Source organism: Schistocerca americana, chromosome 2, assembly GCF_021461395.2.
Source record: "Schistocerca americana isolate TAMUIC-IGC-003095 chromosome 2, iqSchAmer2.1, whole genome shotgun sequence".
Lineage (NCBI taxonomy): Eukaryota > Metazoa > Arthropoda > Insecta > Orthoptera > Acrididae > Schistocerca > Schistocerca americana.
In genome coordinates, this window is record NC_060120.1 from 642,398,946 (window position 1) to 642,425,772 (window position 26,827).

The 26,827-nt window shown below is 46.0% G+C and overlaps 16 non-coding genes across 16 annotated transcripts; all 16 read right to left on the reverse strand.

The window, feature by feature from the left end:
* Nucleotides 1-227: 227 nt before the first annotated feature.
* On the reverse strand, nt 228-309 carry Trnas-gcu. Its single transcript has one exon. It is a non-coding gene; the product is annotated as a tRNA-Ser (tRNA).
* Nucleotides 310-7,400: 7,091 nt separating this feature from the next.
* Trnas-gcu lies at nt 7,401-7,482 on the reverse strand. The gene has a single exon. It is a non-coding gene; the product is annotated as a tRNA-Ser (tRNA).
* Nucleotides 7,483-8,304: 822 nt separating this feature from the next.
* Trnas-gcu lies at nt 8,305-8,386 on the reverse strand. Its single transcript has one exon. It is a non-coding gene; the product is annotated as a tRNA-Ser (tRNA).
* An 822-nt stretch (nt 8,387-9,208) lies between these two features.
* On the reverse strand, nt 9,209-9,290 carry Trnas-gcu. Its single transcript has one exon. It is a non-coding gene; the product is annotated as a tRNA-Ser (tRNA).
* Nucleotides 9,291-10,112: 822 nt separating this feature from the next.
* Nucleotides 10,113-10,194, reverse strand: Trnas-gcu. The gene has a single exon. It is a non-coding gene; the product is annotated as a tRNA-Ser (tRNA).
* Nucleotides 10,195-11,016: 822 nt separating this feature from the next.
* Nucleotides 11,017-11,098, reverse strand: Trnas-gcu. The gene has a single exon. It is a non-coding gene; the product is annotated as a tRNA-Ser (tRNA).
* Nucleotides 11,099-11,920: 822 nt separating this feature from the next.
* Trnas-gcu lies at nt 11,921-12,002 on the reverse strand. The gene has a single exon. It is a non-coding gene; the product is annotated as a tRNA-Ser (tRNA).
* Nucleotides 12,003-12,824: 822 nt separating this feature from the next.
* On the reverse strand, nt 12,825-12,906 carry Trnas-gcu. The gene has a single exon. It is a non-coding gene; the product is annotated as a tRNA-Ser (tRNA).
* An 803-nt stretch (nt 12,907-13,709) lies between these two features.
* Trnas-gcu lies at nt 13,710-13,791 on the reverse strand. Its single transcript has one exon. It is a non-coding gene; the product is annotated as a tRNA-Ser (tRNA).
* Nucleotides 13,792-14,613: 822 nt separating this feature from the next.
* On the reverse strand, nt 14,614-14,695 carry Trnas-gcu. The gene has a single exon. It is a non-coding gene; the product is annotated as a tRNA-Ser (tRNA).
* Nucleotides 14,696-15,517: 822 nt separating this feature from the next.
* On the reverse strand, nt 15,518-15,599 carry Trnas-gcu. The gene has a single exon. It is a non-coding gene; the product is annotated as a tRNA-Ser (tRNA).
* An 822-nt stretch (nt 15,600-16,421) lies between these two features.
* Trnas-gcu lies at nt 16,422-16,503 on the reverse strand. The gene has a single exon. It is a non-coding gene; the product is annotated as a tRNA-Ser (tRNA).
* A 7,347-nt stretch (nt 16,504-23,850) lies between these two features.
* Nucleotides 23,851-23,932, reverse strand: Trnas-gcu. The gene has a single exon. It is a non-coding gene; the product is annotated as a tRNA-Ser (tRNA).
* An 822-nt stretch (nt 23,933-24,754) lies between these two features.
* On the reverse strand, nt 24,755-24,836 carry Trnas-gcu. The gene has a single exon. It is a non-coding gene; the product is annotated as a tRNA-Ser (tRNA).
* An 822-nt stretch (nt 24,837-25,658) lies between these two features.
* Nucleotides 25,659-25,740, reverse strand: Trnas-gcu. The gene has a single exon. It is a non-coding gene; the product is annotated as a tRNA-Ser (tRNA).
* An 822-nt stretch (nt 25,741-26,562) lies between these two features.
* Trnas-gcu lies at nt 26,563-26,644 on the reverse strand. Its single transcript has one exon. It is a non-coding gene; the product is annotated as a tRNA-Ser (tRNA).
* Nucleotides 26,645-26,827: the final 183 nt, after the last annotated feature.

Sequence of the window (26,827 nt, forward strand, 5' to 3'; positions counted from 1 at the left end):
CCAAAAACCACCATGGTGCCAAACTTCGATTCGTTTATAGATCTTGAGATGATGTTTGATTCGAAAGACGTACGCTATCGAATGTTGTGTCCTTCCAATTGGTAGGCGGTTTAGTTTCGTATTTCTTACAGATGCTATCTGCCACCTACACGTTCCATTGCTACTACTGAGTGGCGTTTCGCATGTACAAGGCGTGATCCGAAATGGGTGCTTAAGGTAAAATTCTTCGACGAAGATGGGATTCGAACCCACGCGTGCAGAGCACATTGGATTAGCAGTCCAACGCCTTAACCACTCGGCCACCTCGTCCGACGCATCGGAAACTGCGTCCCTCGCTAGTCCTTACGGAAAGAAGTCGTTTGTCGATTCGAAAACGCATCGTACTGTGGCTGGTGTTCACGCTGTAACGCCCTGCTGCAGTGCAGCTGACCAAGCTCCCACTCGTGAATCATTTAATGATGGCATCCGTCCACGTCGGTATCCGATCGGAGGAAAGTAGTGGGCCCACTTACTTACTGCAGAAATAAGCACCGAATCGTCATGTAGCGTTGTCTAATGTAAATGAGAAATGTCCTGTGCATTAAGTATAACGACTACTGGAACGACGCGATTATCTGGATTCGCTACATTTATTTGTCACCTTCGATGACCTCATCGCTGATGTTGCTTTCAAGTTTCTTTCGAAGAGCAAACCACGTTCTTTGTAGCTGGATTGTGAGGCCAGAGGCTCCTGCTGTTGGCGGTGGAGCCAGGCCCTATCAGATCGCTTCCGTTATTGGCGGCCGGACGGAAAGCAAACTGTCGAAAGGCGACAGTTGTGCTACAGTTGGGGGTATTATAGGCTCGATACGTTAAAATGACTGCAACAAGTAAGCACTTAAATATGAATGAGAACGCACCGTTCCCAAACACCACCATGGTGCCAAACTTCGATTCGTTTATAGATCTTGAGATGATGTTTGATTCGAAAGACGTACGCTATCGAATGTTGTGTCCTTCCAATTGGTAGGCGGTTTAGTTTCGTATTTCTTACAGATGCTATCTGCCACCTACACGTTCCATTGCTACTACTGAGTGGCGTTTCGCATGTACAAGGCGTGATCCGAAATGGGTGCTTAAGGTAAAATTCTTCGACGAGGATGGGATTCGAACCCACGCGTGCAGAGCACATTGGATTAGCAGTCCAACGCCTTAACCACTTTTTTTTTTTTTTTTTTTTTTTTTGTTTTTATTTTTTTATCGGTCCCGGGGCACACGAAGTCCCCACCGTACTTCACCCTCAACAGCAATCCCCTACTTTCGCAGTCTGTCTTGTGCGGTCGATTTCATATTATTTGGGTATTAACCGATGCCTTGTTTCTGAAACAAAATTTGCATCATATTTCCGAACTTCTTTTTATGGTCTTTGTTCCGGTATATTTTGAAGTATTCGTCTTTCATATATTCTCGATATTCTCGTAGATTATCATTGCCTTTGTTGTTAACAACATAATTGACAAAATTTCCGAATAGCCACAAGATGACATTGTTTTTTTGTGGTGGAAAGGAAATTTCTTCTGGGAAGAGTATATCGTTTAATGTGATTTCTCTTCCATCGGTCCGTTTGAGAAAAGCGACTTGCAGTACAATGTCATTCCAAATATCCTTGTATCCATTACAGATGAAGCGATGATTTAAGGAGTCCAAAGTGTGACATTTTGGGCACGCATTGGTTGCTTGTAGTCCTATTGAATACAGTTTTTCATTGGTACTAATAATGTCGTTGACAACTTTGTACCATGACGCTTGCACTTCCGTAGTCAGTGTTTTGTTATTTATATTTGCCCATATTTTTTCCCAGTTTTTGTTTGGATACTTCAGCTCCATTTTATTTTGGTTTTCGCGTGATCGTAACTTCTCTACTATATATTTACTTGTCCTCTTATTTTTGTCTGTTAAAATGCATGTCAAGTAGCTTAATTCTACATAAAAATCCTTAATATGCTTCAGGTTGTAATTTATGTTGTGAACATCTACTGGCGGCTGCATGCTTCCGGGTTTGAGAAGGTCAAATAGAGCGGCAGTTATGCTGTTCGGCTGTGTTTCTATAAGTTTCAGCGTTCTTTTAATGAAGAGGGCAGTGTTTTTCCTCCGAAGGTCTGTCAGCCCTAGGCCTCCGTTTTCGGGTCTCGATGTAGTCGTTCCTACTGCTACTCTAAAAATATGGCCTTTCCATACGTATCGACAGATTGTGCTCATTATAGATTTCACTATGTCTGGAGGTGTGGGTAAGATCTGAGCGACATATGCAGCTTTCGAAAGAACTGCACAGTTGATTAGTTTAATTCTTTGCTTGATATTTAAGTCTCTCGTTTCATGCAGTATTAAGCTGCCTCTGATTTTTCCTAACACCTGTTTCCAATTAGCTGCCGTCGTTCTTAACGGGCAACTGTAAAAAGTTATGCCCAAAGCAGTGTGACGGTCCACCCTGCTTGCCCACGGTAGCTGCACATTGTCAAGACCATGTAAATTTAAAAAGGAACTTTTCGTTTCATTTATCCTCGCACCAGTTGCCGTGCAATAAAGCAATAACTTGTCTGTTAGTTGGGCACAGTCATCATCGCTCCTTACTAGAACCCCCACATCGTCAGCGTATGCATTTGTAACCGTCTTCAGCCCAGCTATTGTTATGCCTTCTAAGGTTGTGTTCAAAAGCCGTAAAAGGGGTTCCAGAGAAACCACATAAAACAACATGGACAAAGGACTTCCCTGAGGAACTCCACTAGATATCAATACTTCATTAGTATATTGTCCATTGATCGAGATTTTGGTTCGTATGCCTCTGACGATGTTCATTAAAACCGCTAAGTTGCCATCATTGAAACCTATGTGTTTCAAGATGCTGAACAGATATCCGTAGTTGACTCTGTCAAACGCTTTAGCAAAATCAATGAAGGCAATGCCTCCATCCGCTGACGATGATGATAAAATAGAAATAATGTCTCGATATTCACATACAGACTTAAAAATGGTACGTCGAGGGAGACACGTCTGGTGGCATCCAATGACTTTTCCTAAAATCGGTACCATTCGTTCTTTAATTACACGCGCAACTACCTTGTAATCTGAGTTCATCAGACTGATCGGCCTCATTTTAGTAATATCTTTCGTGTCCGTACTCCTTCCCTTTGGAAGTAGTACAGTTACACTTTCCTTGAAAGCAGCAGGAATTGTCTCTCCCCTCAAGACGTCATTAACTACTTCCGTGAATTGGGAACCTATTAGGTGCCAAAAGGTCCTATAAAACTCCACAGGCAGGCCGTCTGGGCCTGGAGACTTACGTGAAGGTGAAGATTTGAGTATATCAAAAACCTCGTCATTCGTAATGTCTATCGTTAAACCTCTGTTCTCCTCCTCTGTAATGACTGCCTCTATTCCGGAGTTCTGTAAAAACTGTTGTACTGAGTTGTCGTCAGTAGCATTTCCAGAATATAATTGCTGAAAATATCTATGTGCTTCAGTTAAGATATCCCTTTGTTCTGTCAGGACTCCGTTATCTTCTGTTCTGAGGCTGGCAATAAAATTTCTTCTTCTGTTTTTTGTGTGTTGTATCAAGTGGTAGATGGAGGTATTTTCTGCCTCCACCGTCGTCCTAGTGTGTGATTTGACTTGTAATCCCTCCAAATGTACCCTCTTGATACTTATCATTTTGGCTTTAACGTTTTTAATATTGATAAAGACGTCTTGAGACATTGGTTGGTCGTAAAGGTCTCTTAAGCAAGAGTAGTAAAACTCCATTGTGTGTCTTGACCACATTGCCCTTTCCTTGGCGTAAGATATCAGCGCTGCCCTTATCTTTTTCTTAGCGGCCATAGTCCACCATTCAATAGTTGTTCTATATTTAGTACGCATCCTTAACACAGACTGCCAAGTTTCTTGCATCTTGAAAGCTAGAGCGTTTTCAGAGAGGGTATTGATATTTAATTTCCATAGTGGGCGACCCCAATATGTCTTTTGCCTGGTTAATTTGATGCTGCACCTCACTCCGAGGTGGTCAGAGAAGGCAGCTGGTATCACCTCGATACTACTGACTTTAGTGCCTAAAGTGGGGGTGACATATATTCTGTCGATTCTGCTCTGTGTAGCACCAGTGATATATGTGAAGCGAACCAGCGTCGGATATTTTATTTCCCATGCGTCAAACCACTTCATGTTGGTGACCAAAGCCTGCAGTTCTTGCGAGAAGTTAAAAGTTGGTCGCTGATCCTTTTTATTTAAAACGCAATTAAAATCTCCACCAATGACAATTTCTGCAGGGTTTTCTTGGAGTAGAAATAAAATGTCACTTTTAAAAAAGGCTGCCCTCTCACGTCTCGCATTGTTGCCTGAAGGTGCGTATAGGTTTATAAAAGTGGTGTTAAAAATTTTGCAGCTAATTCCCCTCCCCGACTCTAAAAGGCACACGTTTGTCATCTCGATCCCTTCTTTAGCAAGGATGGCTGTTCCACACGCGTTTTCTGGTGCCACATTCAACACCTCTTTGTACCCTGAAACATACAAGTCTTTGACATTTACTTCCTGCAGGAAGGCGACATCTGTATCTGACTGATACAGAAAGTCCTTCAGTGCAGCTACCTTTGCTTGACTCTGAATTTTATTTATGTTTAAGGTGGTCACGTTATATGTATGTTCCACTGTGAGACGCTACGAGACAGTAGACAGAGGACACGGTATTGGAACCGCGTACAATAACTTCAGGTTAGATATATATAGTGTTATTTTATTTTACTTTTATTCCATTGACGGTTTTCCTTCTTTTTTTCTTTTTTATTTCTTTCTTCTTAGAGTTCGGTGTGACAATTTTTAATAAAAAAATTCTTCCTCAAAATCCCCTTCCGCCCCCATTTCATCGGTCTGATCCTCCTTTTCGTCCGCCCAGTTAAATCGTGGCTCGGTGATGTCGTGTCCATGTCCTTGTCCAAGTCTGGTTTCATTGTCCATATCTGATGCCGTATTGTCATGCAAGGGTTCATATGTTTCGGGTGGCGTTTCAGCCCGTTCTGGTCCCGTGTTCCGATCCGAAGACTCGCCGACCACTTCCTTTTGTGTATCTTCGTCCTTCCTTTCGGTCTCCTGTATCTTCCTCAGCCGCTCTCTTAAAGGAGGGGCCAAATTCTCTGCAGCTTGATGTGCTCTGCGTCTCTTTTTATTTTTTGATGATTTCGGTGAAATCGTCGGTGAAACCTTTGGTGAACTTCCCGGCGACTCCATGGAAGGTCGAGGAGAAGTCACCTGTCCCGCCTTCGTGGTGGAAGATTTTTGAGCTCCGTTAATTTCGGAGTCGGCAGTTGCTGCTGTTTCTACGACGCGTGAGATGGGTGGTGTCATTGGTTCGTCTTCTTGCGCCCCTCCATTTCTTTTGACGTTTCCTGAACCTGTCCGTGGTGTCCTATCATCTGTGTGGTTGTCAGTTTTCTGTTGTATCACTGCCTCTTTATGTCCATCTACTGTAGTTCCCTCTGGGATGTTGGCCTTTTCGTGTGTTACTACCGCTTCGCACTCTGCCATGTCTACATCAGGTATGATCGATGAAGTTGGTCGCTCGTTGGAAGAGTTGTCAGACTCAGAGGGCAAGCGCGGTGCGTCCTCAGTGACGTCATTACTGGCCAAATTCTGATTGTCATCGTTAGTCAACTCCGCGGTGCTTCCCGTTGCCGTGCGCGCGTCGGAAGGTCCCGACCGCTCGGTCATATTCTGTTGATGGGGGGCCCGGCTAGCTGCCGCGGCAGCGTACGTCACCTGCATGCTAACAACTTGTCCTGGGACAGCCGCCTCGGTAGTCGGTAACTGAGGAACCCGCCTTCTACTGCACTCACTTCTGACGTGCCCTGTGGCGTTACATAACGCACAAGTCCGTGGCTGCCCATCATAAATTATGAGAGCGCGATGGCCACAAATATTCAAGTAAGATGGGATATGTCGTAAGAGCTCAATCTTAATCTGTCTAACTCCATTCAAAACCGGAAACATGTATTGCTCCGACCATTTTTCTGAAATATTAGATATAACCCTACCATAGGGCTGAAGAGCAGCATTGATTGCTCCGGCAGGGACCTCGAACGGCAGTTCGAAAACTCTCACTGTTCGAATACCTAGCCCAGCATGGGAAACAAGAACGTCACTAACGGTTCCGTCTGCATGATTAAATTTCATTTTGCCGCCACACTTGTCAACTATCGAGGAGCACAAGTCAGAGGAAATCAATTTCAAAAAGACAGAATTGGAAACAAAAGAAAGATGAACGCCAATAATTTCGTCTCCCGTGATCTTAACTGTTTCTGAAAGCCACCTTTTGATCTCAAAGGCCTTTGGTCTTTTACAGGTCCAATCAAAAGCGAATCTAACCGTATCTCTTCTTTCACAGTTAACTTCGTTCATTTTGTCATTTTATATCACTGAAAGATGCAAAGTAAACAAGGAGCTCTACTGACCTTCGTAACAGCCACACAGCCGCTGTTTACGCCAGCCCTCCTAGCGCTGCCGCCACACGTCCGTCCGGCTCGGCGGCCGAGCAGCGAATGCCACTCGGCCACCTCGTCCGACGCATCGGAAACTGCGTCCCTCGCTAGTCCTTACGGAAAGAAGTCGTTTGTCGATTCGAAAACGCATCGTACTGTGGCTGGTGTTCACGCTGTAACGCCCTGCTGCAGTGCAGCTGACCAAGCTCCCACTCGTGAATCATTTAATGATGGCATCCGTCCACGTCGGTATCCGATCGGAGGAAAGTAGTGGGCCCACTTACTTACTGCAGAAATAAGCACCGAATCGTCATGTAGCGTTGTCTAATGTAAATGAGAAATGTCCTGTGCATTAAGTATAACGACTACTGGAACGACGCGATTATCTGGATTCGCTACATTTATTTGTCACCTTCGATGACCTCATCGCTGATGTTGCTTTCAAGTTTCTTTCGAAGAGCAAACCACGTTCTTTGTAGCTGAATTGTGAGGCCAGAGGCTCCTGCTGTTGGCGGTGGAGCCAGGCCCTATCAGATCGCTTCCGTGTATGGCGGCCGGACGGAAAGCAAACTGTCGAAAGGCGACAGTTGTGCTACAGTTGGGGGTATTATAGGCTCGATACGTTAAAATGACTGCAACAAGTAAGCACTTAAATATGAATGAGAACGCACCGTTCCCAAACACCACCATGGTGCCAAACTTCGATTCGTTTATAGATCTTGAGATGATGTTTGATTCGAAAGACGTACGCTATCGAATGTTGTGTCCTTCCAATTGGTAGGCGGTTTAGTTTCGTATTTCTTACAGATGCTATCTGCCACCTACACGTTCCATTGCTACTACTGAGTGGCGTTTCGCATGTACAAGGCGTGATCCGAAATGGGTGCTTAAGGTAAAATTCTTCGACGAGGATGGGATTCGAACCCACGCGTGCAGAGCACATTGGATTAGCAGTCCAACGCCTTAACCACTCGGCCACCTCGTCCGACGCATCGGAAACTGCGTCCCTCGCTAGTCCTTACGGAAAGAAGTCGTTTGTCGATTCGAAAACGCATCGTACTGTGGCTGGTGTTCACGCTGTAACGCCCTGCTGCAGTGCAGCTGACCAAGCTCCCACTCGTGAATCATTTAATGATGGCATCCGTCCACGTCGGTATCCGATCGGAGGAAAGTAGTGGGCCCACTTACTTACTGCAGAAATAAGCACCGAATCGTCATGTAGCGTTGTCTAATGTAAATGAGAAATGTCCTGTGCATTAAGTATAACGACTACTGGAACGACGCGATTATCTGGATTCGCTACATTTATTTGTCACCTTCGATGACCTCATCGCTGATGTTGCTTTCAAGTTTCTTTCGAAGAGCAAACCACGTTCTTTGTAGCTGAATTGTGAGGCCAGAGGCTCCTGCTGTTGGCGGTGGAGCCAGGCCCTATCAGATCGCTTCCGTGTATGGCGGCCGGACGGAAAGCAAACTGTCGAAAGGCGACAGTTGTGCTACAGTTGGGGGTATTATAGGCTCGATACGTTAAAATGACTGCAACAAGTAAGCACTTAAATATGAATGAGAACGCACCGTTCCCAAACACCACCATGGTGCCAAACTTCGATTCGTTTATAGATCTTGAGATGATGTTTGATTCGAAAGACGTACGCTATCGAATGTTGTGTCCTTCCAATTGGTAGGCGGTTTAGTTTCGTATTTCTTACAGATGCTATCTGCCACCTACACGTTCCATTGCTACTACTGAGTGGCGTTTCGCATGTACAAGGCGTGATCCGAAATGGGTGCTTAAGGTAAAATTCTTCGACGAGGATGGGATTCGAACCCACGCGTGCAGAGCACATTGGATTAGCAGTCCAACGCCTTAACCACTCGGCCACCTCGTCCGACGCATCGGAAACTGCGTCCCTCGCTAGTCCTTACGGAAAGAAGTCGTTTGTCGATTCGAAAACGCATCGTACTGTGGCTGGTGTTCACGCTGTAACGCCCTGCTGCAGTGCAGCTGACCAAGCTCCCACTCGTGAATCATTTAATGATGGCATCCGTCCACGTCGGTATCCGATCGGAGGAAAGTAGTGGGCCCACTTACTTACTGCAGAAATAAGCACCGAATCGTCATGTAGCGTTGTCTAATATAAATGAGAAATGTCCTGTGCATTAAGTATAACGACTACTGGTACGACGCGATTATCTAGATTCGCTACATTTATTTGTCACCTTCGATGACCTCATCGCTGATGTTGCTTTCAAGTTTCTTTCGAAGAGCAAACCACGTTCTTTGTAGCTGGATTGTGAGGCCAGAGGCTCCTGCTGTTGGCGGTGGAGCCAGGCCCTATCAGATCGCTTCCGTTATTGGCGGCCGGACGGAAAGCAAACTGTCGAAAGGCGACAGTTGTGCTACAGTTGGGGGTATTATAGGCTCGATACGTTAAAATGACTGCAACAAGTAAGCACTTAAATATGAATGAGAACGCACCGTTCCCAAACACCACCATGGTGCCAAACTTCGATTCGTTTATAGATCTTGAGATGATGTTTGATTCGAAAGACGTACGCTATCGAATGTTGTGTCCTTCCAATTGGTAGGCGGTTTAGTTTCGTATTTCTTACAGATGCTATCTGCCACCTACACGTTCCATTGCTACTACTGAGTGGCGTTTCGCATGTACAAGGCGTGATCCGAAATGGGTGCTTAAGGTAAAATTCTTCGACGAGGATGGGATTCGAACCCACGCGTGCAGAGCACATTGGATTAGCAGTCCAACGCCTTAACCACTCGGCCACCTCGTCCGACGCATCGGAAACTGCGTCCCTCGCTAGTCCTTACGGAAAGAAGTCGTTTGTCGATTCGAAAACGCATCGTACTGTGGCTGGTGTTCACGCTGTAACGCCCTGCTGCAGTGCAGCTGACCAAGCTCCCACTCGTGAATCATTTAATGATGGCATCCGTCCACGTCGGTATCCGATCGGAGGAAAGTAGTGGGCCCACTTACTTACTGCAGAAATAAGCACCGAATCGTCATGTAGCGTTGTCTAATGTAAATGAGAAATGTCCTGTGCATTAAGTATAACGACTACTGGAACGACGCGATTATCTGGATTCGCTACATTTATTTGTCACCTTCGATGACCTCATCGCTGATGTTGCTTTCAAGTTTCTTTCGAAGAGCAAACCACGTTCTTTGTAGCTGAATTGTGAGGCCAGAGGCTCCTGCTCTTGGCGATGGAGCCAGGCCCTATCAGATCGCTTCCGTGTATGGCGGCCGGACGGAAAGCAAACTGTCGAAAGGCGACAGTTGTGCTACAGTTGGGGGTATTATAGGCTCGATACGTTAAAATGACTGCAACAAGTAAGCACTTAAATATGAATGAGAACGCACCGTTCCCAAACACCACCATGGTGCCAAACTTCGATTCGTTTATAGATCTTGAGATGATGTTTGATTCGAAAGACGTACGCTATCGAATGTTGTGTCCTTCCAATTGGTAGGCGGTTTAGTTTCGTATTTCTTACAGATGCTATCTGCCACCTACACGTTCCATTGCTACTACTGAGTGGCGTTTCGCATGTACAAGGCGTGATCCGAAATGGGTGCTTAAGGTAAAATTCTTCGACGAGGATGGGATTCGAACCCACGCGTGCAGAGCACATTGGATTAGCAGTCCAACGCCTTAACCACTCGGCCACCTCGTCCGACGCATCGGAAACTGCGTCCCTCGCTAGTCCTTACGGAAAGAAGTCGTTTGTCGATTCGAAAACGCATCGTACTGTGGCTGGTGTTCACGCTGTAACGCCCTGCTGCAGTGCAGCTGACCAAGCTCCCACTCGTGAATCATTTAATGATGGCATCCGTCCACGTCGGTATCCGATCGGAGGAAAGTAGTGGGCCCACTTACTTACTGCAGAAATAAGCACCGAATCGTCATGTAGCGTTGTCTAATATAAATGAGAAATGTCCTGTGCATTAAGTATAACGACTACTGGTACGACGCGATTATCTAGATTCGCTACATTTATTTGTCACCTTCGATGACCTCATCGCTGATGTTGCTTTCAAGTTTCTTTCGAAGAGCAAACCACGTTCTTTGTAGCTGGATTGTGAGGCCAGAGGCTCCTGCTGTTGGCGGTGGAGCCAGGCCCTATCAGATCGCTTCCGTTATTGGCGGCCGGACGGAAAGCAAACTGTCGAAAGGCGACAGTTGTGCTACAGTTGGGGGTATTATAGGCTCGATACGTTAAAATGACTGCAACAAGTAAGCACTTAAATATGAATGAGAACGCACCGTTCCCAAACACCACCATGGTGCCAAACTTCGATTCGTTTATAGATCTTGAGATGATGTTTGATTCGAAAGACGTACGCTATCGAATGTTGTGTCCTTCCAATTGGTAGGCGGTTTAGTTTCGTATTTCTTACAGATGCTATCTGCCACCTACACGTTCCATTGCTACTACTGAGTGGCGTTTCGCATGTACAAGGCGTGATCCGAAATGGGTGCTTAAGGTAAAATTCTTCGACGAGGATGGGATTCGAACCCACGCGTGCAGAGCACATTGGATTAGCAGTCCAACGCCTTAACCACTCGGCCACCTCGTCCGACGCATCGGAAACTGCGTCCCTCGCTAGTCCTTACGGAAAGAAGTCGTTTGTCGATTCGAAAACGCATCGTACTGTGGCTGGTGTTCACGCTGTAACGCCCTGCTGCAGTGCAGCTGACCAAGCTCCCACTCGTGAATCATTTAATGATGGCATCCGTCCACGTCGGTATCCGATCGGAGGAAAGTAGTGGGCCCACTTACTTACTGCAGAAATAAGCACCGAATCGTCATGTAGCGTTGTCTAATGTAAATGAGAAATGTCCTGTGCATTAAGTATAACGACTACTGGAACGACGCGATTATCTGGATTCGCTACATTTATTTGTCACCTTCGATGACCTCATCGCTGATGTTGCTTTCAAGTTTCTTTCGAAGAGCAAACCACGTTCTTTGTAGCTGAATTGTGAGGCCAGAGGCTCCTGCTGTTGGCGATGGAGCCAGGCCCTATCAGATCGCTTCCGTGTATGGCGGCCGGACGGAAAGCAAACTGTCGAAAGGCGACAGTTGTGCTACAGTTGGGGGTATTATAGGCTCAATACGTTAAAATGACTGCAACAAGTAAGCACTTAAATATGAATGAGAACGCACCGTTCCCAAACACCACCATGGTGCCAAACTTCGATTCGTTTATAGATCTTGAGATGATGTTTGATTCGAAATACGTACGCTATCGATTGTTGTGTCCTTCCAATTGGTAGGCGGTTTAGTTTCGTATTTCTTACAGATGCTATCTGCCACCTACACGTTCCATTGCTACTACTGAGTGGCGTTTCGCATGTACAAGGCGTGATCCGAAATGGGTGCTTAAGGTAAAATTCTTCGACGAGGATGGGATTCGAACCCACGCGTGAAGAGCACATTGGATTAGCAGTCCAACGCCTTAACCACTCGGCCACCTCGTCCGACGCATCGGAAACTGCGTCCCTCGCTAGTCCTTACGGAAAGAAGTCGTTTGTCGATTCGAAAACGCATCGTACTGTGGCTGGTGTTCACGCTGTAACGCCCTGCTGCAGTGCAGCTGACCAAGCTCCCACTCGTGAATCATTTAATGATGGCATCCGTCCACGTCGGTATCCGATCGGAGGAAAGTAGTGGGCCCACTTACTTACTGCAGAAATAAGCACCGAATCGTCATGTAGCGTTGTCTAATGTAAATGAGAAATGTCCTGTGCATTAAGTATAACGACTACTGGAACGACGCGATTATCTGGATTCGCTACATTTATTTGTCACCTTCGATGACCTCATCGCTGATGTTGCTTTCAAGTTTCTTTCGAAGAGCAAACCACGTTCTTTGTAGCTGAATTGTGAGGCCAGAGGCTCCTGCTGTTGGCGATGGAGCCAGGCCCTATCAGATCGCTTCCGTGTATGGCGGCCGGACGGAAAGCAAACTGTCGAAAGGCGACAGTTGTGCTACAGTTGGGGGTATTATAGGCTCAATACGTTAAAATGACTGCAACAAGTAAGCACTTAAATATGAATGAGAACGCACCGTTCCCAAACACCACCATGGTGCCAAACTTCGATTCGTTTATAGATCTTGAGATGATGTTTGATTCGAAATACGTACGCTATCGATTGTTGTGTCCTTCCAATTGGTAGGCGGTTTAGTTTCGTATTTCTTACAGATGCTATCTGCCACCTACACGTTCCATTGCTACTACTGAGTGGCGTTTCGCATGTACAAGGCGTGATCCGAAATGGGTGCTTAAGGTAAAATTCTTCGACGAGGATGGGATTCGAACCCACGCGTGAAGAGCACATTGGATTAGCAGTCCAACGCCTTAACCACTCGGCCACCTCGTCCGACGCATCGGAAACTGCGTCCCTCGCTAGTCCTTACGGAAAGAAGTCGTTTGTCGATTCGAAAACGCATCGTACTGTGGCTGGTGTTCACGCTGTAACGCCCTGCTGCAGTGCAGCTGACCAAGCTCCCACTCGTGAATCATTTAATGATGGCATCCGTCCACGTCGGTATCCGAATGGAGGAAAGTAGTGGGCCCACTTACTTACTGCAGAAATAAGCACCGAATCGTCATGTAGCGTTGTCTAATGTAAATGAGAAATGTCCTGTGCATTAAGTATAACGACTACTGGAACGACGCGATTATCTGGATTCGCTACATTTATTTGTCACCTTCGATGACCTCATCGCTGATGTTGCTTTCAAGTTTCTTTCGAAGAGCAAACCACGTTCTTTGTAGCTGAATTGTGAGGCCAGAGGCTCCTGCTGTTGGCGGTGGAGCCAGGCCCTATCAGATCGCTTCCGTGTATGGCGGCCGGACGGAAAGCAAACTGCTACAGTTGGGGGTATTATAGGCTCGATACGTTAAAATGACTGCAACAAGTAAGCACTTAAATATGAATGAGAACGCACCGTTCCCAAACACCACCATGGTGCCAAACTTCGATTCGTTTATAGATCTTGAGATGATGTTTGATTCGAAAGACGTACGCTATCGAATGTTGTGTCCTTCCAATAGGTAGGCGGTTTAGTTTCGTATTTCTTACAGATGCTATCTGCCACCTACACGTTCCATTGCTACTACTGAGTGGCGTTTCGCATGTACAAGGCGTGATCCGAAATGGGTGCTTAAGGTAAAATTCTTCGACGAGGATGGGATTCGAACCCACGCGTGCAGAGCACATTGGATTAGCAGTCCAACGCCTTAACCACTCGGCCACCTCGTCCGACGCATCGGAAACTGCGTCCCTCGCTAGTCCTTACGGAAAGAAGTCGTTTGTCGATTCGAAAACGCATCGTACTGTGGCTGGTGTTCACGCTGTAACGCCCTGCTGCAGTGCAGCTGACCAAGCTCCCACTCGTGAATCATTTAATGATGGCATCCGTCCACGTCGGTATCCGATCGGAGGAAAGTAGTGGGCCCACTTACTTACTGCAGAAATAAGCACCGAATCGTCATGTAGCGTTGTCTAATGTAAATGAGAAATGTCCTGTGCATTAAGTATAACGACTACTGGAACGACGCGATTATCTGGATTCGCTACATTTATTTGTCACCTTCGATGACCTCATCGCTGATGTTGCTTTCAAGTTTCTTTCGAAGAGCAAACCACGTTCTTTGTAGCTGAATTGTGAGGCCAGAGGCTCCTGCTGTTGGCGGTGGAGCCAGGCCCTATCAGATCGCTTCCGTTATTGGCGGCCGGACGGAAAGCAAACTGTCGAAAGGCGACAGTTGTGCTACAGTTGGGGGTATTATAGGCTCGATACGTTAAAATGACTGCAACAAGTAAGCACTTAAATATGAATGAGAACGCACCGTTCCCAAAAACCACCATGGTGCCAAACTTCGATTCGTTTATAGATCTTGAGATGATGTTTGATTCGAAAGACGTACGCTATCGAATGTTGTGTCCTTCCAATTGGTAGGCGGTTTAGTTTCGTATTTCTTACAGATGCTATCTGCCACCTACACGTTCCATTGCTACTACTGAGTGGCGTTTCGCATGTACAAGGCGTGATCCGAAATGGGTGCTTAAGGTAAAATTCTTCGACGAGGATGGGATTCGAACCCACGCGTGCAGAGCACATTGGATTAGCAGTCCAACGCCTTAACCACTCGGCCACCTCGTCCGACGCATCGGAAACTGCGTCCCTCGCTAGTCCTTACGGAAAGAAGTCGTTTGTCGATTCGAAAACGCATCGTACTGTGGCTGGTGTTCACGCTGTAACGCCCTGCTGCAGTGCAGCTGACCAAGCTCCCACTCGTGAATCATTTAATGATGGCATCCGTCCACGTCGGTATCCGATCGGAGGAAAGTAGTGGGCCCACTTACTTACTGCAGAAATAAGCACCGAATCGTCATGTAGCGTTGTCTAATGTAAATGAGAAATGTCCTGTGCATTAAGTATAACGACTACTGGAACGACGCGATTATCTGGATTCGCTACATTTATTTGTCACCTTCGATGACCTCATCGCTGATGTTGCTTTCAAGTTTCTTTCGAAGAGCAAACCACGTTCTTTGTAGCTGAATTGTGAGGCCAGAGGCTCCTGCTGTTGGCGATGGAGCCAGGCCCTATCAGATCGCTTCCGTGTATGGCGGCCGGACGGAAAGCAAAGTGTGGAAAGGCGACATTTGTGCTACAGTTGGGGGTATTATAGGCTCGATACGTTAAAATGACTGCAACAAGTAAGCACTTAAATATGAATGAGAACGCACCGTTCCCAAACACCACCATGGTGCCAAACTTCGATTCGTTTATAGATCTTGAGATGATGTTTGATTCGAAAGACGTACGCTATCGAATGTTGTGTCCTTCCAATTGGTAGGCGGTTTAGTTTCGTATTTCTTACAGATGCTATCTGCCACCTACACGTTCCATTGCTACTACTGAGTGGCGTTTCGCATGTACAAGGCGTGATCCGAAATGGGTGCTTAAGGTAAAATTCTTCGACGAGGATGGGATTCGAACCCACGCGTGCAGAGCACATTGGATTAGCAGTCCAACGCCTTAACCACTCGGCCACCTCGTCCGACGCATCGGAAACTGCGTCCCTCGCTAGTCCTTACGGAAAGAAGTCGTTTGTCGATTCGAAAACGCATCGTACTGTGGCTGGTGTTCACGCTGTAACGCCCTGCTGCAGTGCAGCTGACCAAGCTCCCACTCGTGAATCATTTAATGATGGCATCCGTCCACGTCGGTATCCGATCGGAGGAAAGTAGTGGGCCCACTTACTTACTGCAGAAATAAGCACCGAATCGTCATGTAGCGTTGTCTAATGTAAATGAGAAATGTCCTGTGCATTAAGTATAACGACTACTGGAACGACGCGATTATCTGGATTCGCTACATTTATTTGTCACCTTCGATGACCTCATCGCTGATGTTGCTTTCAAGTTTCTTTCGAAGAGCAAACCACGTTCTTTGTAGCTGAATTGTGAGGCCAGAGGCTCCTGCTGTTGGCGGTGGAGCCAGGCCCTATCAGATCGCTTCCGTGTATGGCGGCCGGACGGAAAGCAAACTGTCGAAAGGCGACAGTTGTGCTACAGTTGGGGGTATTATAGGCTCGATACGTTAAAATGACTGCAACAAGTAAGCACTTAAATATGAATGAGAACGCACCGTTCCCAAACACCACCATGGTGCCAAACTTCGATTCGTTTATAGATCTTGAGATGATGTTTGATTCGAAAGACGTACGCTATCGAATGTTGTGTCCTTCCAATAGGTAGGCGGTTTAGTTTCGTATTTCTTACAGATGCTATCTGCCACCTACACGTTCCATTGCTACTACTGAGTGGCGTTTCGCATGTACAAGGCGTGATCCGAAATGGGTGCTTAAGGTAAAATTCTCCGACGAAGATGGGATTCGAACCCACGCGTGCAGAGCACATTGGATTAGCAGTCCAACGCCTTAACCACTCGGCCACCTCGTCCGACGAATCGGAAACTGCGTCCCTCGCTAGTCCTTACGGAAAGAAGTCGTTTGTCGATTCGAAAACGCATCGTACTGTGGCTGGTGTTCACGCTGTAACGCCCTGCTGCAGTGCAGCTGACCAAGCTCCCACTCGTGAATCATTTAATGATGGCATCCGTCCACGTCGGTATCCGATCGGAGGAAAGTAGTGGGCCCACTTACTTACTGCAGAAATAAGCACCGAATCGTCATGTAGCGTTGTCTAATGTAAATGAGAAATGTCCTGTGCATTAAGTATAACGACTACTGGAACGACGCGATTATCTGGATTCGCTACATTTATTTGTCACCTTCGATGACCTCATCGCTGATGTTGCTTTCAAGTTTCTTTCGAAGAGCAAACCACGTTCTTTGTAGCTGAATTGTGAGGCCAGAGGCTCCTGCTGTTGGCGGTGGAGCCAGGCCCTATCAGATCGCTTCCGTGTATGGCGGCCGGACGGAAAGCAAACTGTCGAAAGGCGACAGTTGTGCTACAGTTGGGGGTATTATAGGCTCGATACGTTAAAATGACTGCAACAAGTAAGCACTTAAATATGAATGAGAACGCACCGTTCCCAAACACCACCATGGTGCCAAACTTCGATTCGTTTATAGATCTTGAGATGATGTTTGATTCGAAAGACGTACGCTATCGAATGTTGTGTCCTTCCAATTGGTAGGCGGTTTAGTTTCGTATTTCTTACAGATGCTATCTGCCACCTACACGTTCCATTGCTACTACTGAGTGGCGTTTCGCATGTACAAGGCGTGATCCGAAATGGGTGCTTAAGGTAAAATTTTTCGACGAGGATGGGATTCGAACCCACGCGTGCAGAGCACATTGGATTAGCAGTCCAACGCCTTAACCACTTTTTTTTTTTTTTTTTTTTTTTTTTTTTTTTTTACGGTGAAAATAACTCTCTCTATAATAATATTGACTGCATTAACAGAACGCAAAATATTCTTCCATTAGAATTTAAACCAAAGTGAGAGAGAAGCAAAAATAAAAAGTAAGATAGGAAATTAAACTTCTTCAGTGATGCACGTCTTTTGCATGAGAATAGTTTTTTCCTTACTATTCTTGTGCTGTGGCATGACTCCTGTTACTTTGTGGGAAAACATGCTTTTTCGGGGTTCTGTTGAGGCCTTCACGGCTACCGTATCGGTCCCGGGGCACACGAAGTCCCCACCGTACTTCACCCTCAACAGCAATCCCCTACTTTCGCAGTCTGTCTTGTGCGGTCGATTTCATATTATTTAGGTATTAACCGATGCCTTGTTTCTGAAACAAAATTTGCATCATATTTCCGAACTTCTTTTTATGGTCTTTGTTCCGGTATATTTTGAAGTATTCGTCTTTCATATATTCTCGATATTCTCGTAGATTATCATTGCCTTTGTTGTTAACAACATAATTGACAAAATTTCCGAATAGCCACAAGATGACATTGTTTTTTTGTGGTGGAAAGGAAATTTCTTCTGGGAAGAGTATATCGTTTAATGTGATTTCTCTTCCATCGGTCCGTTTGAGAAAAGCGACTTGCAGTACAATGTCATTCCAAATATCCTTGTATCCATTACAGATGAAGCGATGATTTAAGGAGTCCAAAGTGTGACATTTTGGGCACGCATTGGTTGCTTGTAGTCCTATTGAATACAGTTTTTCATTGGTACTAATAATGTCGTTGACAACTTTGTACCATGACGCTTGCACTTCCGTAGTCAGTGTTTTGTTATTTATATTTGCCCAAATTTTTTCCCAGTTTTTGTTTGGATACTTCAGCTCCATTTTATTTTGGTTTTCGCGTGATCGTAACTTCTCTACTATATATTTACTTGTCCTCTTATTTTTGTCTGTTAAAATGCATGTCAAGTAGCTTAATTCTACATAAAAATCCTTAATATGCTTCAGGTTGTAATTTATGTTGTGAACATCTACTGGCGGCTGCATGCTTCCGGGTTTGAGAAGGTCAAATAGAGCGGCAGTTATGCTGTTCGGCTGTGTTTCTATAAGTTTCAGCGTTCTTTTAATGAAGAGGGCAGTGTTTTTCCTCCGAAGGTCTGTCAGCCCTAGGCCTCCGTTTTCGGGTCTCGATGTAGTCGTTCCTACTGCTACTCTAAAAATATGGCCTTTCCATACGTATCGACAGATTGTGCTCATTATAGATTTCACTATGTCTGGAGGTGTGGGTAAGATCTGAGCGACATATGCAGCTTTCGAAAGAACTGCACAGTTGATTAGTTTAATTCTTTGCTTGATATTTAAGTCTCTCGTTTCATGCAGTATTAAGCTGCCTCTGATTTTTCCTAACACCTGTTTCCAATTAGCTGCCGTCGTTCTTAATGGGCAACTGTAAAAAGTTATGCCCAAAGCAGTGTGACGGTCCACCCTGCTTGCCCACGGTAGCTGCACATTGTCAAGACCATGTAAATTTAAAAAGGAACTTTTCGTTTCATTTATCCTCGCACCAGTTGCCGTGCAATAAAGCAATAACTTGTCTGTTAGTTGGGCACAGTCATCATCGCTCCTTACTAGAACCCCCACATCGTCAGCGTATGCATTTGTAACCGTCTTCAGCCCAGCTATTGTTATGCCTTCTAAGGTTGTGTTCAAAAGCCGTAAAAGGGGTTCCAGAGAAACCACATAAAACAACATGGACAAAGGACTTCCCTGAGGAACTCCACTAGATATCAATACTTCATTAGTATATTGTCCATTGATCGAGATTTTGGTTCGTATGCCTCTGACGATGTTCATTAAAACCGCTAAGTTGCCATCATTGAAACCTATGTGTTTCAAGATGCTGAACAGATATCCGTAGTTGACTCTGTCAAACGCTTTAGCAAAATCAATGAAGGCAATGCCTCCATCCGCTGACGATGATGATAAAATAGAAATAATGTCTCGATATTCACATACAGACTTAAAAATGGTACGTCGAGGGAGACACGTCTGGTGGCATCCAATGACTTTTCCTAAAATCGGTACCATTCGTTCTTTAATTACACGCGCAACTACCTTGTAATCTGAGTTCATCAGACTGATCGGCCTCATTTTAGTAATATCTTTCGTGTCCGTACTCCTTCCCTTTGGAAGTAGTACAGTTACACTTTCCTTGAAAGCAGCAGGAATTGTCTCTCCCCTCAAGACGTCATTAACTACTTCCGTGAATTGGGAACCTATTAGGTGCCAAAAGGTCCTATAAAACTCCACAGGCAGGCCGTCTGGGCCTGGAGACTTACGTGAAGGTGAAGATTTGAGTATATCAAAAACCTCGTCATTCGTAATGTCTATCGTTAAACCTCTGTTCTCCTCCTCTGTAATGACTGCCTCTATTCCGGAGTTCTGTAAAAACTGTTGTACTGAGTTGTCGTCAGTAGCATTTCCAGAATATAATTGCTGAAAATATCTATGTGCTTCAGTTAAGATATCCCTTTGTTCTGTCAGGACTCCGTTATCTTCTGTTCTGAGGCTGGCAATAAAATTTCTTCTTCTGTTTTTTGTGTGTTGTATCAAGTGGTAGATGGAGGTATTTTCTGCCTCCACCGTCGTCCTAGTGTGTGATTTGACTTGTAATCCCTCCAAATGTACCCTCTTGATACTTATCATTTTGGCTTTAACGTTTTTAATATTGATAAAGACGTCTTGAGACATTGGTTGGTCGTAAAGGTCTCTTAAGCAAGAGTAGTAAAACTCCATTGTGTGTCTTGACCACATTGCCCTTTCCTTGGCGTAAGATATCAGCGCTGCCCTTATCTTTTTCTTAGCGGCCATAGTCCACCATTCAATAGTTGTTCTATATTTAGTACGCATCCTTAACACAGACTGCCAAGTTTCTTGCATCTTGAAAGCTAGAGCGTTTTCAGAGAGGGTATTGATATTTAATTTCCATAGTGGGCGACCCCAATATGTCTTTTGCCTGGTTAATTTGATGCTGCACCTCACTCCGAGGTGGTCAGAGAAGGCAGCTGGTATCACCTCGATACTACTGACTTTAGTGCCTAAAGTGGGGGTGACATATATTCTGTCGATTCTGCTCTGTGTAGCACCAGTGATATATGTGAAGCGAACCAGCGTCGGATATTTTATTTCCCATGCGTCAAACCACTTCATGTTGGTGACCAAAGCCTGCAGTTCTTGCGAGAAGTTAAAAGTTGGTCGCTGATCCTTTTTATTTAAAACGCAATTAAAATCTCCACCAATGACAATTTCTGCAGGGTTTTCTTGGAGTAGAAATAAAATGTCACTTTTAAAAAAGGCTGCCCTCTCACGTCTCGCATTGTTGCCTGAAGGTGCGTATAGGTTTATAAAAGTGGTGTTAAAAATTTTGCAGCTAATTCCCCTCCCCGACTCTAAAAGGCACACGTTTGTCACCTCGATCCCTTCTTTAGCAAGGATGGCTGTTCCACACGCGTTTTCTGGTGCCACATTCAACACCTCTTTGTACCCTGAAACATACAAGTCTTTGACATTTACTTCCTGCAGGAAGGCGACATCTGTATCTGACTGATACAGAAAGTCCTTCAGTGCAGCTACCTTTGCTTGACTCTGAATTTTATTTATGTTTAAGGTGGTCACGTTATATGTATGTTCCACTGTGAGACGCTACGAGACAGTAGACAGAGGACACGGTATTGGAACCGCGTACAATAACTTCAGGTTAGATATATATAGTGTTATTTTATTTTACTTTTATTCCATTGACGGTTTTCCTTCTTTTTTTCTTTTTTATTTCTTTCTTCTTAGAGTTCGGTGTGACAATTTTTAATAAAAAAATTCTTCCTCAAAATCCCCTTCCGCCCCCATTTCATCGGTCTGATCCTCCTTTTCGTCCGCCCAGTTAAATCGTGGCTCGGTGATGTCGTGTCCATGTCCTTGTCCAAGTCTGGTTTCATTGTCCATATCTGATGCCGTATTGTCATGCAAGGGTTCATATGTTTCGGGTGGCGTTTCAGCCCGTTCTGGTCCCGTGTTCCGATCCGAAGACTCGCCGACCACTTCCTTTTGTGTATCTTCGTCCTTCCTTTCGGTCTCCTGTATCTTCCTCAGCCGCTCTCTTAAAGGAGGGGCCAAATTCTCTGCAGCTTGATGTGCTCTGCGTCTCTTTTTATTTTTTGATGATTTCGGTGAAATCGTCGGTGAAACCTTTGGTGAACTTCCCGGCGACTCCATGGAAGGTCGAGGAGAAGTCACCTGTCCCGCCTTCGTGGTGGAAGATTTTTGAGCTCCGTTAATTTCGGAGTCGGCAGTTGCTGCTGTTTCTACGACGCGTGAGATGGGTGGTGTCATTGGTTCGTCTTCTTGCGCCCCTCCATTTCTTTTGACGTTTCCTGAACCTGTCCGTGGTGTCCTATCATCTGTGTGGTTGTCAGTTTTCTGTTGTATCACTGCCTCTTTATGTCCATCTACTGTAGTTCCCTCTGGGATGTTGGCCTTTTCGTGTGTTACTACCGCTTCGCACTCTGCCATGTCTACATCAGGTATGATCGATGAAGTTGGTCGCTCGTTGGAAGAGTTGTCAGACTCAGAGGGCAAGCGCGGTGCGTCCTCAGTGACGTCATTACTGGCCAAATTCTGATTGTCATCGTTAGTCAACTCCGCGGTGCTTCCCGTTGCCGTGCGCGCGTCGGAAGGTCCCGACCGCTCGGTCATATTCTGTTGATGGGGGGCCCGGCTAGCTGCCGCGGCAGCGTACGTCACCTGCATGCTAACAACTTGTCCTGGGACAGCCGCCTCGGTAGTCGGTAACTGAGGAACCCGCCTTCTACTGCACTCACTTCTGACGTGCCCTGTGGCGTTACATAACGCACAAGTCCGTGGCTGCCCATCATAAATTATGAGAGCGCGATGGCCACAAATATTCAAGTAAGATGGGATATGTCGTAAGAGCTCAATCTTAATCTGTCTAACTCCATTCAAAACCGGAAACATGTATTGCTCCGACCATTTTTCTGAAATATTAGATATAACCCTACCATAGGGCTGAAGAGCAGCATTGATTGCTCCGGCAGGGACCTCGAACGGCAGTTCGAAAACTCTCACTGTTCGAATACCTAGCCCAGCATGGGAAACAAGAACGTCACTAACGGTTCCGTCTGCATGATTAAATTTCATTTTGCCGCCACACTTGTCAACTATCGAGGAGCACAAGTCAGAGGAAATCAATTTCAAAAAGACAGAATTGGAAACAAAAGAAAGATGAACGCCAATAATTTCGTCTCCCGTGATCTTAACTGTTTCTGAAAGCCACCTTTTGATCTCAAAGGCCTTTGGTCTTTTACAGGTCCAATCAAAAGCGAATCTAACCGTATCTCTTCTTTCACAGTTAATTTCGTTCATTTTGTCATTTTATATCACTGAAAGATGCAAAGTAAACAAGGAGCTCTACTGACCTTCGTAACAGCCACACACACAGCCGCTGTTTACGCCAGCCCTCCTAGCGCTGCCGCCACACGTCCGTCCGGCTCGGCGGCCGAGCAGCGAATGCCACTCGGCCACCTCGTCCGACGCATGGGAAGCTGCGTCCCTCGCTAGTCCTTACGGAAAGAAGTCGTTTGTCGATTCGAAAACGCATCGTACTGTGGCTGGTGTTCACGCTGTAACGCCCTGCTGCAGTGCAGCTGACCAAGCTCCCACTCGTGAATCATTTAATGATGGCATCCGTCCACGTCGGTATCCGATCGGAGGAAAGTAGTGGGCCCACTTACTTACTGCAGAAATAAGCACCGAATCGTCATGTAGCGTTGTCTAATGTAAATGAGAAATGTCCTGTGCATTAAGTATAACGACTACTGGAACGACGCGATTATCTGGATTCGCTACATTTATTTGTCACCTTCGATGACCTCATCGCTGATGTTGCTTTCAAGTTTCTTTCGAAGAGCAAACCACGTTCTTTGTAGCTGAATTGTGAGGCCAGAGGCTCCTGCTGTTGGCGGTGGAGCCAGGCCCTATCAGATCGCTTCCGTGTATGGCGGCCGGACGGAAAGCAAACTGTCGAAAGGCGACAGTTGTGCTACAGTTGGGGGTATTACAGGCTCGATACGTTAAAATGACTGCAACAAGTAAGCACTTAAATATGAATGAGAACGCACCGTTCCCAAACACCACCATGGTGCCAAACTTCGATTCGTTTATAGATCTTGAGATGATGTTTGATTCGAAAGACGTACGCTATCGAATGTTGTGTCCTTCCAATTGGTAGGCGGTTTAGTTTCGTATTTCTTACAGATGCTATCTGCCACCTACACGTTCCATTGCTACTACTGAGTGGCGTTTCGCATGTACAAGGCGTGATCCGAAATGGGTGCTTAAGGTAAAATTCTTCGACGAGGATGGGATTCGAACCCACGCGTGCAGAGCACATTGGATTAGCAGTCCAACGCCTTAACCACTCGGCCACCTCGTCCGACGCATCGGAAACTGCGTCCCTCGCTAGTCCTTACGGAAAGAAGTCGTTTGTCGATTCGAAAACGCATCGTACTGTGGCTGGTGTTCACGCTGTAACGCCCTGCTGCAGTGCAGCTGACCAAGCTCCCACTCGTGAATCATTTAATGATGGCATCCGTCCACGTCGGTATCCGATCGGAGGAAAGTAGTGGGCCCACTTACTTACTGCAGAAATAAGCACCGAATCGTCATGTAGCGTTGTCTAATGTAAATGAGAAATGTCCTGTGCATTAAGTATAACGACTACTGGAACGACGCGATTATCTGGATTCGCTACATTTATTTGTCACCTTCGATGACCTCATCGCTGATGTTGCTTTCAAGTTTCTTTCGAAGAGCAAACCACGTTCTTTGTAGCTGAATTGTGAGGCCAGAGGCTCCTGCTGTTGGCGGTGGAGCCAGGCCCTATCAGATCGCTTCCGTGTATGGCGGCCGGACGGAAAGCAAACTGTCGAAAGGCGACAGTTGTGCTACAGTTGGGGGTATTATAGGCTCGATACGTTAAAATGACTGCAACAAGTAAGCACTTAAATATGAATGAGAACGCACCGTTCCCAAACACCACCATGGTGCCAAACTTCGATTCGTTTATAGATCTTGAGATGATGTTTGATTCGAAAGACGTACGCTATCGAATGTTGTGTCCTTCCAATTGGTAGGCGGTTTAGTTTCGTATTTCTTACAGATGCTATCTGCCACCTACACGTTCCATTGCTACTACTGAGTGGCGTTTCGCATGTACAAGGCGTGATCCGAAATGGGTGCTTAAGGTAAAATTCTTCGACGAGGATGGGATTCGAACCCACGCGTGCAGAGCACATTGGATTAGCAGTCCAACGCCTTAACCACTCGGCCACCTCGTCCGACGCATCGGAAACTGCGTCCCTCGCTAGTCCTTACGGAAAGAAGTCGTTTGTCGATTCGAAAACGCATCGTACTGTGGCTGGTGTTCACGCTGTAACGCCCTGCTGCAGTGCAGCTGACCAAGCTCCCACTCGTGAATCATTTAATGATGGCATCCGTCCACGTCGGTATCCGATCGGAGGAAAGTAGTGGGCCCACTTACTTACTGCAGAAATAAGCACCGAATCGTCATGTAGCGTTGTCTAATGTAAATGAGAAATGTCCTGTGCATTAAGTATAACGACTACTGGAACGACGCGATTATCTGGATTCGCTACATTTATTTGTCACCTTCGATGACCTCATCGCTGATGTTGCTTTCAAGTTTCTTTCGAAGAGCAAACCACGTTCTTTGTAGCTGAATTGTGAGGCCAGAGGCTCCTGCTGTTGGCGGTGGAGCCAGGCCCTATCAGATCGCTTCCGTGTATGGCGGCCGGACGGAAAGCAAACTGTCGAAAGGCGACAGTTGTGCTACAGTTGGGGGTATTATAGGCTCGATACGTTAAAATGACTGCAACAAGTAAGCACTTAAATATGAATGAGAACGCACCGTTCCCAAACACCACCATGGTGCCAAACTTCGATTCGTTTATAGATCTTGAGATGATGTTTGATTCGAAAGACGTACGCTATCGAATGTTGTGTCCTTCCAATTGGTAGGCGGTTTAGTTTCGTATTTCTTACAGATGCTATCTGCCACCTACACGTTCCATTGCTACTACTGAGTGGCGTTTCGCATGTACAAGGCGTGATCCGAAATGGGTGCTTAAGGTAAAATTCTTCGACGAGGATGGGATTCGAACCCACGCGTGCAGAGCACATTGGATTAGCAGTCCAACGCCTTAACCACTCGGCCACCTCGTCCGACGCATCGGAAACTGCGTCCCTCGCTAGTCCTTACGGAAAGAAGTCGTTTGTCGATTCGAAAACGCATCGTACTGTGGCTGGTGTTCACGCTGTAACGCCCTGCTGCAGTGCAGCTGACCAAGCTCCCACTCGTGAATCATTTAATGATGGCATCCGTCCACGTCGGTATCCGATCGGAGGAAAGTAGTGGGCCCACTTACTTACTGCAGAAATAAGCACCGAATCGTCATGTAGCGTTGTCTAATGTAAATGAGAAATGTCCTGTGCATTAAGTATAACGACTACTGGAACGACGCGATTATCTGGATTCGCTACATTTATTTGTCACCTTCGATGACCTCATCGCTGATGTTGCTTTCAAGTTTCTTTCGAAGAGCAAACCACGTTCTTTGTAGCTGAATTGTGAGGCCAGAGGCTCCTGCTGTTGGCGGTGGAGCCAGGCCCTATCAGATCGCTTCCGTGTATGGCGGCCGGACGGAAAGCAAACTGTCGAAAGGCGACAGTTGTGCTACAGTTGGGGGTATTATAGGCTCGATACGTTAAAATGACTGCAACAAGTAAGCACTTAAATATGAATGAGAACGCACCGTTCCCAAACACCACCATGGTGCCAAACTTCGATTCGTTTATAGATCTTGAGATGATGTTTGATTCGAAAGACGTACGCTATCGAATGTTGTGTCCTTCCAATTGGTAGGCGGTTTAGTTTCGTATTTCTTACAGATGCTATCTGCCACCTACACGTTCCATTGCTACTACTGAGTGGCGTTTCGCATGTACAAGGCGTGATCCGAAATGGGTGCTTAAGGTAAAATTTTTCGACGAGGATGGGATTCGAACCCACGCGTGCAGAGCACATTGGATTAGCAGTCCAACGCCTTAACCACTCGGCCACCTCGTCCGACGCATGGGAAGCTGCGTCCCTCGCTAGTCCTTACGGAAAGAAGTCGTTTGTCGATTCGAAAACGCATCGTACTGTGGCTGGTGTTCACGCTGTAACGCCCTGCTGCAGTGCAGCTGACCAAGCTCCCACTCGTGAATCATTTAATGATGGCATCCGTCCACGTCGGTATCCGATCGGAGG